An 11756-nucleotide genomic window follows, 5' to 3' on the forward strand; every position below is an offset into this window, starting at 1 on the left:
TCATTTTTTGTGGGCTTCTTTGGCCTTTTTTTATTTGGGCTTCTTTGGCATCTTTTATTTTTTATAGAGTCCGGAGACTCATCCCAACTTGTCAGGGGATCATAGCTTCCATCATCCTTTCCTCACATGGGACAATGCTCTAATAATGATGATCATCACACTTTTATTTACTTACAACTCAAGAATTACAACTTGATTCTAGAACAAAATATGACTCCATATGAATGCCTCCAATGGTGCACCAAGATGTGCAATGATCAAGAGTGACACATATAAAAATATGAACAGTGGCCTTGCCACAAATACTATGTCAACTACATGATCATGCAAAGAAATATGACAATGATGGAGTGTGTCATAATAAATGGAACGGTGGAAATTGCATGGCAATATATCTCAGAATGGCTATGGAAATGCCATAATAGGTAGGTATGGTGGATGTTTTGAGGAAGGGTATATGGTGGGTGTAATGCACCAGCGAAAGTTGCCCGTCACTAGAGAGGCAAGCAATGGTGGAAGGCTGAGAATGCGTATAACCCATGGACTCAACATTAGTCATAAAGAACTCACATACTTATTGCAAAAGTCTATTAGCTATCGAAACAAAGTATTACAGGCATGATCCTAGGGGGATAGACTGGTAGGAAAATACCATCGCTCGTCCCCGACCGCCACTCATAAGGAAGACAACCAAAGAATAAATCATGCTCCGACTTCATCACATAACGGTTCACCATACGTGCATACTATGAGAATCACAAACTTTGATACAAGTATTTCTACCAATCCACAATGACTCAATAGCACGACTCTAATATCGCCATCTTTATATCTCAAAACAATCATAAGGAATCAAACTTCTCATAGTATTCAACGCTCTTTATATGAAAGTTTTTATTATATCCCTCTTGGATGCCTATCGTATTAGGATAAATTCATAATCCAAGCAAATTACCATGCTGTTTAGAGACTCTCAAAATAATGTAAGTGAAGCATGAGAGTTCAAAAAAAATTATAAAATAAAGCCACCACCGTGCTCTAAAAATATATAAGTGAAGCACTAGAGCAAATTGCCTAGCTCAAAAGATATAAGTGAAGCATAAAGAGTATTCTAATAAATTCACGATTCATGCGTGTCCCTCTCAAAAGGTGTGTACAGAAAGGATGATTTTGGCAAACTAAAAAGCAAAGACTCATATCATACAAGACGCTCCAAGCAAAGCACATATCATGTGGTGAATAAAAATATAGCCTCAAGTAAATTTACAGATGGATTGAAGACGAAAGAGGGGATGTCATCCGGGGCATCCCGAAGCTTAGATGCTAGGTTGTCCTTGAATATTACCTTGGGTGCCTTGGGCATCCCCAAGCTTAGTCCCTTGCCACTCCTTATTCCATAGTCCATCAAATCTTTACCCAAAACTTGAAAACTTCACAACACAAAACTCAACAGAAACTCATGAGATCCGTTAGTATAAGAAAATTAATCACCACTTTGTGGTACTGTTGTGAACTCATTCTTTATTTATATTGGTGTAATATCTACTATGTTCCAACTTTTCCATTGTTCATACCCCATGATACTACCCATAGAATCATCAAAATAAGAAAACAACACATAGAAAACAGAATCTATCAAAAACAGAACAGTCTGTAGTAATCTGTGAACTTCGTATACTACTGTAATTCCAAATATTCTGAAAAATTAGAACAACAGAGAATATTCATATATAAATCTTTTGTAAAAAAACAGGATTTTATCACGTTCCAGCAGCTCAGATCAATTATGTATCTGGGCGCAAAAGTTTCTATTTTTCAGCAAGATCAAATCAACGATACACCAAAGTATTCCAAAGGCTTTAATTGGCTCAAACACTAATTAAGAACACCTAAACACAGTTACTAGAGAGGTAAGAATGTGTATTTATTCAAGAACATAAGCAAAGAAAAATACAAAAAATTGGGCTTCGTCCCAACAAGTGCCATTGTTTAATGCCCCTAGCTAGGCATAAAACATTGATCTAGGTATTGTCATGCAACTCCTTCTTAATCAAATCTGCCAGAAATTTTCTTAGTAAATCTTTCTTTTCTTTTCTTTCACTTCTACTAGGAGAACTTAATTCATGAAAAGGACTTTGATTAGTGATTTTGACACTAAAAACACATAGTCTGGATCATCTCCATATATATCATCATATAAAATATGTATCTCATTTTTAATGAGTTCCCTAGTCATTTCTTCCAACCAATCATCGTTGAATCCTACATAAATTCACCTAGTTATCCAATCAAATTTATTATAAGTCTCAAGATACAAGGTTTGAGCAATTTCTGAGTAGGGAACACTCCTCCTAAGATTGTCACTGTAAGATTGGTAATGTCTAGATTCTAAGCTATGCACGGTTTCTTTATCATGGATAATTTCTTCAATTGGAGGGAGTTCAATATCTTTATAGTAGAAAGCAAAAATGTACCTAGCCTCTTGCATTATAAAATCAAATTCCCGCATAAGGATGATAGTGGCAATCTTTTTGGTCTTAGGATGATTGATATTGGGGAGTTCATAAAACACCTTTTGCAAAGCGGGGTGGATGTGCACAAATTTTCTTTCTAAATTATCAATAAGCATGAAAATGGCATCCGCATAACAATTTGTATCAACAAGAGTAGATCTCTTATTAATAGGCACAGCTCTCGTACAATCAAAAAATTCTTAAATAACACTATTCCCAATAACATTACTGTCTCCAACATGAAAAGTTTTTTCCTTATAATTAGGGGAAGTATCAGTTTCATGATCTAAAGAACGAGACCCAAGTTTTTCCTCAAGATTTATACTATCGAGATCCTCAAAAATTTTGGCGATAGCCTCCCCAGATTCAGACATGATGGCAGCAAACCGATCTAGCAAACGAGCGACCAAAAAGTAAACGGAAAGACGAACGGAAGAAGGGCGAATAAAAACGGAAATGTTTTTTTGAAATCATTTTAGAAGTGGGGGAGCGGAAAAAAAAGAGGAAAATGAGAGGAAAATGCAAATAATGTAATGCAAGATATGAGAGTTTATGGTGGGTACTTGGTAGGCTTGAAGTAGAACCTCCCCGGCAACGGCGCCATAAATTCTTCCTACTACTTCTTGAGATTGCGTTGGTTTTCCCTTGAAGAGGAAAGGCTGATGTAGCAAAGTAGAGATAAGTATTTCCCTCAGTTTGAGACCTAGGGTATCAATCTAGTAGGAGGTACACGCAAGTCTCCTGTCTATGCACCTACACAAAAAAATCAAATACTTGCACCCAACGCCATAAAGGGGTTGTCAATCCCTTCACGATCACTTGCAGATAGATATAAAAGATTACTTAATTGTAAAACAAAGTAAAAGGAAATAAATTGCAGCAAGGTATTTTTTGGGTTTTTGGGTTTATAGATCTGAAAATACATGATGGAATATAGACACGGGGTCCATAGGTTTGACTAGAGGCTTCTCTCTTGAAAGAAAATAATACGATGGGTGAACAAATTACTGTCAAGCAATTGATAGAAAAGCGCAAAGTTATGACGATATCCAAGGCAATGATTATGAATATAGGCATCACGTCTGTGTCAAGTAGACGACTCCTGCCTGCATCTACTACTATTACTCCACACATCAACCTCTATCCAGCATTCATCTAGAGTATTAAGTTCAAAATAACAGAGTAACACACTACAAAAAAATACACTTCCGTCATGATACGTGTTTGTCACAGTAGGTTGCGTTTCTTGTCATGCATGTAGATCCATGATGATTTTATGACAGAATCAAGATAGTCATACCTGTGTTGTCGTAGAAGTGTTCCATGACATTACCAAAATTATCATCATGGAAGTGTCCACTTCCATGACGATAAATCGCGCGTCACGGAAGTGCTTTCGTCAAGGGTGACCGACACGTGGCATCCACCATAACGGAGCGCCGTTAAGCTATCGGGTCGGGTTTTGGATCCGATAACCCGTTAACAGCCCCGACCAATGGGGATTTTCCACGTGTAAAATCATCATTGGCTGGAGGGAACACGTGTCGGCTCATCATTGGGACAGATGTCATCCACTCACTGGACAGAAGGCGCCTATGATACGTCGACACATTCTTATGAAAAGGCCGGCCCGTTGGACTTGGTCAAAAGCTGGCGGTCCGGCCCATGGAAAGCCTGTTAACGGCCTGTTAGCATATAGCCCAATTACAGCCCGCTAACCCAAGGACCGTTACGCCCTATGCGAATTAGGCCCAGTAGCATCATCTGGGCCATCCAATAAGATTCCAACCCGTTTTCACTTCTGGCCCATGTATGGCCCATGACGTCTTTCGGCCCATATGAGGCCCTTTGTAACTCTTGGCCCATTAGCGGCCCATGCTGAAACTGGCCCGTAATGAACAGTGTATTACTTTACACCCATTAACGGCCCGTGGTGAAACTGGCCTGTAATGAACAGTGTAACACTTTATACCCATTAACGGGCCATTATTCTGTTGGGCCGTTTCCAGCCCAAGTTAACTTTCGGCCTTCTGAGGGCCCATTTATTCTTGGGCTCATTTGCAGCATTCGATTACTTACGGCCCATGACTGTCATTTTCGGCTTGTGGGCCAAATTCAGCCCGTCGTTACAGTCGGCTCGTTTGTGGTCCATTAGTCTGTTGGGCCATTTTCATAGCATCACCAAATACGGCCTATTAACGTCCCGTTATGGTCAGCCCATAAAACGTACGATTTCCATTATAGGCCCATCTACAGCCCATTAAAGGCCCGTACAAGACCCATAAATGAGTTTGCGGCCCATGGATCCTATGAGACATAGAAGGCCCATGGATCCTGTGAGACGTAGAAGGCCCATGGATCCTGCGAGACGTAGAAGGTCCATGGAACCTATGAGACGTAGAAGGTGCATGGATCTGACGGCCCGTGAAGGGCCATGGTCGGGTGTTGGCCCCCGTTTGAACGATGTAGCATATTCAAAGAATTATCCTACTCAATATTATCACCTCTAAAAAGCATACACTATACAACAAAGAGATCAAGGCATAGAAAGGTAGAATAATCCTACACTATACAATAAAGAAATTACAGCCGATTATACCCACTAGGCATTATGGTTCGGCACAGGTGATAATAAAGCATACACAAACAGCAAATTACATACACTGGGCAAATACGGCTCATACATCATGGACGTGCATCAACTTAACTCCATTTGAACTATAATCTCTTCAGAAAATAGGATTGGCCGGATTCAGATAGCACAAATTTCAGTCTGCCAAATCTCCCATTCCTTCATGGTTACCTCGGTGTCTTGTTTCATTTTTTTGACTCCTGCATCTAATACCTGCATGTTCAGTCTCAACTTGTTGATTATACGTTGACAATCATGTACACGTTTTCTTGCCACCTCTAGTTGATGCTCGAGAACATCAGCACATTCCAATTCCAATCCATAATCATTCGGTAACGACCATGCTGCACTGCTCGTAGATTTTTGTGTTGATGTCACTTCATCCTGAAATGTTTCTGTAAGTACACATGACTAGGGCAAAAATATAGTTACAACAGTGAAGCGAACAAGACACTATTTTGTACTACATGGCAAAACAGGACTAACAATAATGTTACATGTCACTTTCACACACAAAATGTTACACGTCATGAAGCATAAGCAGGTGATATTTTAAAAATTATAAAAAAGATAGTATGTGCAGCCTGCATATAGAAATCCCTCTTAGCTCACCAGAGGAGCATGATGTTGGGGCCCAATCGAAAACACAAACAAGTTACAAATTTAGACAACACGTTGCGTATAAGTAAGCAAGCAGTTGGCCATTCTGTACCTCAATTAAAGTCTTAGGGAGCATAATGAACAGCAGAGGGTTTCATACAAACATACTACAGCAGGCAAAAGTATGCAATCATTAGCGTAGTATAAACTAGATTGTGAGCCTCATGCAATAATAGTTGGTTAATAGACTGCAAAGCTTCGGGCACACTTCGGCAGAGTAATTAAATGGTAAGGCCTTTAATTATGTCAACTAATAGTGATACAAGTACCGAAAATCAGGCATAATTATTTGGGCATCTCATTAAGTGAGGACAAATAAAGCAATTGAAAAGAGAAAATTAACTATGCCTGAAACAAACAAGGAATTGAACTGTTGAGTTGCATACAGTGACTTACCTTAGCAGGTTGAAGAGGCTCAGTGCAGCTCCTACTTCTCTTGCAAGGCTCCTTCCTAACATCTTGTACTTGGCAATCCTCAATCTTATCTTCATTGCACCCCCTCTGCAAGGTGACACAAACTAGTTACTCGTCTCCTTGGAAGATAAATATGCATAATTTCCAGTCTGTGAACACAAAAGGAACATGCCGCATCTCTTGCACTTGCACACAATGAAATGAGCATTTACTATGTCTGCACTATGTAAAAACTAGGCATACCTTCGAACTGGATCTCCAGGTACTCTTGGAGAGCCTACTGTAGTGTACAGCCAAACCTTTATGTCACCTATGAGTTAGACAAGGCCCCACTATAGCAGCCCTTAGTGTTTAAATTGTTGACAAGCTCTGTTAGAGTGTTAGGTCAAGAACAAAAAGTAATCAAAGCAAATAGTCCAAGTATGGCTGGCTGATGCAAACAAGCAATTGAACAGATGTGTGAGAAAATCTTACATATCAAGAAAAGAAGCAAAGAAGGAGGCTTAAATACCATCACTTGACTGACCAGATTTAAGGGGCATTTAAACATCATGTGCAACATATGAACTAACATAAACATTGTATATTCCAGATTCTACAATGGAATGCACATGTATTAGGTTATGCCATGTATGATGATGCCTAAATGTACAGATAGCAGGCATGAGTGATTCATCATTGCATGCACAATTGAATTGCAGGTTAAGGGCCAGTTCAATTCCGCCTTTTCAGGGCATATTGTCCAAATAAGCCATAAAAGATGTAAAGAAGTCATTTTTGAGTTATGGGCTTGGGCTTAACTAATTTCGCTTTGGAGGGGGGTGTTTCGGGTAGAACCTCACTAAAAATTGAAGGGAAGGGGAATAGTGAAATGACTCTATTGTCTGCCTATATTACACTCAAAATGCAACTGCTAACGCTCGTGTCACACCTGACCCTCAAGTAAAAACAAACACGCAAGCATCCATTGTCCTGCCCGCTTGCATCTCCTCTCCCCTTTCCCTCTACCTCGATCCCTTGCCTGCAGCACTAGGGTTCCTCCAGCGAGCCGTCGCCACTGGTCCCATCTGGCCTGATCCTCGACGATGCTATGTCCAACTAGGCTACATGGCCGGCGAGTAGGGGCAAATCTCCCTGCCTGCTCCTCCCTCCGGTGCCGCCCCTCATTCTCATCGTCTCCAGCAGCTGCTCCACTATGGTTCGTCCAACGCACTACTCTGGCGGGTGCTGCACAACTATGACTGATGCCACACTACGGCAGAAGGCACCTTATTGCCCCTCCCCTCCTCCCAGGCCATGGCCTTGAGGTGCTGTTGAAGGATGAGCTCATCCAACAAGGTGAGGATTTCCTCTGATTTTTTGCCAAATTTTCATTCTGAACCACTATACGATGAATTGCTATGAGTTGCTTCTGCTGCTGCTATATGATGCATTGCTATGAGCTGCTCCTGCTGCTGCTATATGATGAATTGCTATGAGCTGCTACTGCTGTATGATGAGTTGCTATGAGCTTCTGCTGCTGCTATATGATGAATTGCTATGAGCTGCTGTTGTTGCTATATGATGAGTTGCTACAAGCTGCTCCTGCTGCTGCTATATGATGAATTGCTATGAGTTGCTCCTGCTGCTGCTATGTGATGAATTGCTATGAGCTGCTCCTGCTGCTGCTATATGATGAATTGCTATGAGCTGTTGCTGGTATATGATGAATTGCAAACTGCTGCTGCTGTATGATGAGTTGCTATGAGCTGCTGCTGCTGCTATATGATGCTTTCAGGTGGTGCTGCTATATGATAATAACTAGCCACTTGGACCATCGAATTTCAGTAAATAATTGTTCTTCGTTTAAATGTGGGTCATGCGTTCTTCGTTTAAATTAGGCAATGGGATCTCTTTGGAAAACATTGACCAAAGTAGATTGTGCCAAGTAGATGGTATCTTTGTATTTGCATTTTGAGCAAATAGTGATGGTCTATTTTCCTATCATATTAATTACTGCACTGGGTTCAATTTGTGATGTTTGCAAGTCAAATTAATTTCCATATGGGAAGCAAAATGAAAAATATATAATGCAATCTATACTTTCCACTGATCTTACCAAAGATAAGCTGAAAACGCAATGAAAAGAACTGGTTGGCTTATTACATGGAGCTTATATTCACAGGTGCTTATTTTCTTAGGATAACTCGTAATAACTGTCCCTAAGAAACTTGGCTAATAGAACTGGCATACAAATAACATGTCACGATGATTGCAATGGAGGAGTGACGTACCATAGCACACTGTATAGGCTCACCGCTGCCTCTCCTTTTTTGCGATGTTCCATGAAATTGCCACATACATCTTGTACTTTTTCATTGTGTAACCCTATCTGCAAGTTGACTTGGCTAATTTCAGACATCTCTACATGATACTACATTTCATATCCCTTGCGCATATTTAAACCACCAATTAACGATTGTGTGCGTACCATAAACTAGCCATGACTCTGTATGCTGGACTAGCAGGCACTCTAAGGGAGCCTAATGTAGTGCACTGGAATTCTTACATGCCACCTACGATTTTGTGTAATGTACTGCCCCTGTTCCTAAATATATGTCTTTGTAGAGATTCTAGTATGGACCACATACGGATGTATATAGATGCATTTTCGAGTGTAGATTCACTCATTTTGCTCCGTATGTAGCCTATAGTGGAATCTCTAGAAAGACTTATATTTAGGAACGGAGGTACGAGGTAGTATCATGTATGACATCTACATATCTAATTTAGCAGCCAGTAGTAGAAATCATTGTCTGCACAAAGGGATTACTGGTCAAAAATCCTAGCAAAGCACGCTGGCAGGCACAGAACAATACAAGAGAGAGAGACACGCTTACAAGATCATAGCAATGCCTCAGTCCAGGATCTTGGTTGGCCAAGCTGTTAGATCCAGAAGAAACATCGTCCTTGTAGTTTTTGCCAGCTGCATAACAGGTAACAGCGACCGGTTAGTATATTTGAAGTACATCGGGCAGGTGATGCTGGACGGGTTTAAAGGTGACAAGTACCTAGGCCGTGGCGGGTGCTTGGCATCTCTCCAGACGGTGGGAATCAGGTTAGAAACGTCGAGGGTGATGACGCTGCGCTGGCTGTCGGGGTCCGGTAAGGAGATCTAGAACCGTCGAGTAGGGTGTTTGTGGAGCGGCTCCGGTAGGGTGGACTACGGTGTGGGCGAAGCGGATTTGTGGCTGTGGACGAGGGCGTAGGTGAAGCTGCTCTGGTGGTTGGGTTAAGGATGGTGTCGACGATGCAGATCTGCAGCCTGGACGGGGCGTAGAAGCTGCTCCGATGGTTGGGTTAAGGATGGTGTCGACGATGCGGATCTGCGGCCGTGGACGGGGCGTCAGAAGCTGCTCCGGTAGGTTGGATGAGGGTGCGAGGAAGCAGATCTGAGGCCGTGGACTTGTGAGTTGGCAAAGCGGCCCCGGTAGGGTTGAGAATGGTATAGGCGAAGCTACTCCGGTAGGGTTGACGATGGTGTAGGCGAAGCGGCTCCGGTAGGGTTCAGGAAGGTGTCGGCGAAGCGGCTCCGGTAGGGTTGAGGAAGGTGTCGGCGAAGAGGATCAGAGGCCGTCGACGGGGTGTCGGTGGGGCGGCTCCGGGGGGTGTGGACGAAGTGTCTCCGATGGGGAGTACGAATGAGCCGCTGCAGATGCTGGCGGTTGACGAGAGTACCGGCGAAGCGGATCCGGCGCCATGGAGAAGGCCGGCACTAAATGGGCTGTGGTACAGTGGTGGATGAGCAGTCTACTTGTTTCTAGGGGAGGTGGGAGGGGTAGATGCGGCCGCAGAAGCAGATCCGGTGAGGTGGACGCCGCTGGCAGTGAATGGGCTATGGTACGCCGGTGGATGAGTAGTCTAGGGTTTCGAGAGGGGAGGTGAGAAAGTGCGATGAAGTACGGACGGCGTGATGTAAGATGCTCTAGTGTTGTGGAGTTAGTCGTTTTTGCGGGAGGGGGAGAGGAAATGGGGGTGCCGTGTAGTGGGGGGAACCGGAAGTTACCAAAGCAGCCTCAACCTATCATGTAGATAAGGGTGGTATTGTAACTGTTGGTCTCCGTGCACCAAGGACAAAAGGGGGATTTCGCATGCTAAAGACTAAGGTGTCGGAAATTTTAGAAGGAGGCGGGAGATTTTGCCGCCCGCGGGATCGTTCGTATCCAGTTTCAACTAATTTTGGACCGTGCTAGCGGGAAGGTCATGCTAGACTGTGTACACGGGGCACGGGTCATGCTAGACTGTGTAGTGGCGCATTCACAAAAAAGGGATCAAACGCTCAACCTATGTTTTCTCGTGTAAATAGATAATTTAGTGCCATTGGTTATTTACTTTAAACATAATGCATTGACGTGTTAGTGTGAGGCGCACAAAAAGAAATGGATATTGTAGTTAGCTACTTAAAAGTGTTACCTCATATGATTACATAGCCTCCATTTCATAAATTGCGTACCTGTTGAATTCATATATGAATATTACATATATTACTTCAAAATAGAAACTTAAATCATCCAAGACTAATGAATTTGAATGGAAGAGTAACAATGGTGCATGTGCATGATAGCTACATTGGTTGTTTGAAGAAACATCACTGTAACTTTGGCATAAACAACTGAAAAGGTTTATTTAAATAGAAAAAAAATGTGATATGTGAGCGTCCAATCTTTATAGCGCTGAATCGATATTGTACCTTTGGCCACGATACGAAGTAGATATTGACTTATGTTCAAGCGATGCACGTCCACGATCGCTAGATAGTGATACGTGAATGAATTGCGCAATCTCTCTCACATGCATACATATCTCATTTCCCTGTGGGCATCGGAATCACACACGCGCACTTTGTGTATTTCTCTCCCTCCATCAGGGTTAAATTCGTCTTTCTACCCCGTCCTACAATTCTCTCACACAGAAACACACACGCTCTCTATGTCTAACACGCCCACCCCTTTAATTCCGCCCACCCACAGCCACTAATGTCTCAATGTATAATAATGTCTCTCACACATATGCTATCTACCTATCCCTTAATATAGCTAGATATGTGTCACACAAACTCCTTCTCCCTACTAGCAAGATGCCCGTGCGTTGCACGGAACATCAAGATGCATTTGTATGAGAAGTTTATCTTGTGGGAGAAAAGGATGAACGAGGGAATGCCTTATTTGCAAATGCGGAGAGGGGTGTGGGTATCTTTTTGCAAAATTGCCATATTTTCCTTCCTGTCCGTCGGATATAAATCGGATGGCCTATATTGCAGGATGGCAGGAACACCATCATCACCAACTCTGTTTTTTATAAGAGTAGAGATATGTGAGTGTCACTGCCCCCCCCCCCACACACACCCACACTTCCCAACACCGACGGAGTAGGGTGACACCTCGATCTTGATACTAATCTATCGACTGGCTTCTCTCTCAAACATACACACACACTACCCGACACCGAAGGAGTAGGGTGACACCTCGATCTTGATACTAATCTATCGACTGGATTCT

Source organism: Triticum dicoccoides, chromosome 4B (genome assembly GCF_002162155.2).
Source record: "Triticum dicoccoides isolate Atlit2015 ecotype Zavitan chromosome 4B, WEW_v2.0, whole genome shotgun sequence".
In the NCBI taxonomy this organism is placed as follows: domain Eukaryota; kingdom Viridiplantae; phylum Streptophyta; class Magnoliopsida; order Poales; family Poaceae; genus Triticum; species Triticum dicoccoides.